The 2,500-nt window shown below is 43.6% G+C and overlaps 1 protein-coding gene across 2 annotated transcripts in view; it reads left to right on the plus strand.

Moving 5' to 3' along the window:
* mlc1 (modulator of VRAC current 1) overlaps positions 1-2,500 on the plus strand; it is a 16,801-nt gene that overhangs the window by 1,151 nt on the left and 13,150 nt on the right. The window lies entirely within an intron of this gene.

Here is a 2,500-nt window from a genome sequence, read left to right on the forward strand (position 1 = left end):
GTTTTTCAAGAGTTGTCATCGAATATTTAGCAGTTTTCTAAATTTCTATGTTTGATGTTTTATGGATGTTTTGCGGAAGTTTCTTGTTCTGACCCCTCTTGGGTTGCTGTGAAAGTGATTATGCACCTCTTGGCTCGGAGCAGCTCGTATCTCTTCATTTTGCCAATTTTTTTCCCCCAATTACGTAATCGAACAAACTAATTGCTCTAAAACTTGAACAACTGACAAGTCTGTGTTTGTGTTTGTGTCTGTGTAGGTCTGCACATGTTTTTTCTTTCTTTCGGGAATTCATTATTGAAAAATATGTTCAGTATGTTTTCGGTTTTCTTTGACCAATGACCTTTAGATAGAGACTGTGTTTTCCATACCGTCATTTCCAATTGGTTCACACTGACTAAGCAATGCAGACCAGGGCCAGACTCTTCCTCTCCTGATTCCCTAACAGTAGAGGTGGGGGGAGTTTGTATGCCCTGAAGAAGGCCTAAGGCAGAAACAGCTTGACTTTTTTTTTACCCTGTTCAATTTTAAACTTGCTTACTCGCTATAGCTTTTTTATTGAGTAAGACAGAGAGTGCCTTGGAATTTCTTCATGCCCTGTCTTTATTTCTGTCTTTTTTGTTTTTACATTCATACTATTCGAATAACGTTAACCGCATGCCAATCGATGTCCTTTTGTTTCATAGCAGAACACAACACACAGCAGAATACAATCAGCATCAACGTCAGACTGGCTGACTGCTTTGCTTTTTAACTAGACTTTAGGCAGCCACTGCTGCAGAATGCTTGAGGAGCTGGAGCTTACTGCCAGGCACCCCTTAGCTTTGGGTGATTTAGGCCAGTGTTTCCCAACCTTTTTTATCTTGCGTACCCCCTAAGCCTTTTTGTCATACCATGAGTACCCCCTCACTCTTGCTCTATATCCCAATATGACTATACTCCATAATTTTTTTTCATTTTTTCCAAGTACCCCCTACAGTGTGCTCGCGTACCCCTAGTGGTACATGTGCCCCTGGTTGGGAAACACTGATTTAGGCAACCTTAATGCAACACCATGTGGCTTTGGGTGATTTAGGCAACCTTAATGCAACACCATGTGGTTTTGTCCTCTTTAGTTGCCCTGCAATCTGAGAGCAGAATTGTCTGCCAGTGAAACTGAGGGGAGAAAGCACACAACCGCAAACTTGCTTAGTGAAGTTATAGCCAACGGGACGTGACAGGGTAGGCTGAATTAAAGTGGAAGAAAGAACCACTGAATCAGTATTGGAAAATGTATTGAAAAGATATTTTGTGTTGTTTTATTAAACCAACACATTGCTCTCGGTCTTCACGTGGTTTTCAACAGCTGTTGGCTAATGGGATGTTGATGTAAACAGGTGTGCATGTTGTATTTGTGCTACCATCGGACTAGAGCTGAGCTGATAAATGAGGTAGCACTGTAAAAGATTGCAAGCCAGTTAAACGTAAACAACTAACTTGTCCTTCTGCCTTAAGTTTGTAAGTCAACTCAACTTAAGGCTTATACTTGTGTCAACTCAGAAATCAAAATCTCAAGTTGAGTTAACTTATCAATGTAAGGCAGCCGGGCAACTTACTTTTTTTACATTTAATTGGCTGCAGTGTTTTACAGTGCACAAGCTCATGTGCTGCATCTCTGACAGAGCTGCACAACTGAGTGTGGTGGGTGTTCTGACCGCATGCACACACTTACTCCCATTCCAATGCACAAACATGCAGAATTTCACACACATGAGCATCCCCTAACCGCTGCCACCCACCCCACTGCCCCCAATCCCACACACATATGCCCTCAATCATATCACCAACCCCCCACCCCAGTAAACACCACACACTCACATGCACACAATCACATTCACCGCCCCTCATTCACTCACTCATCCCCAGTCATCTCTGGCCTCCCTCAATTACACCCCACCCCATCCCCACACACAAACACAAACACAAACACAAACATGCACCTCATTCACTCATATCCCAACTCCTATCCAACCCCTCACAACTTCTCCACAGTTAATTCAACATTATTCTGAGCACACACAGTCGCAATTTTAGTGTTACATTTAACTCTTTCTGTGTTTAACACTGCAGAGCCATGTATGCCCAACAATGGTGCTAAAAACTAACTATAAACTGTATATTCAGAATAGTGTTGAACACTGTAAGTTTTACACACGAACACACACAACACAAACACACACTCCCCCAAACACGCGCATGCCCCCCTCACTCCTACCTTCCGTCCACTTCCTTCTCTCAACCAACGACACAACACCAATCACAAGACACACAATCATACACAAACACAAACATTGGAAGCTGTAGCATACCCCCTCATTCACTCGCTCCTCATGTCCCATCACCCATCAGTGCACCCATCACGGCTCATTCATATACAACAAGGTTCCCATGCAGGGGGACAGGGGCAGGGGCAGTGTGGCAGAGGTCCACGGGCTGTTCAGGGGTGCATTTCTGGAAAGAGAAG

The sequence above is a fragment of the Engraulis encrasicolus genome, chromosome 4 (assembly GCF_034702125.1).
Source record: "Engraulis encrasicolus isolate BLACKSEA-1 chromosome 4, IST_EnEncr_1.0, whole genome shotgun sequence".
Lineage (NCBI taxonomy): Eukaryota > Metazoa > Chordata > Actinopteri > Clupeiformes > Engraulidae > Engraulis > Engraulis encrasicolus.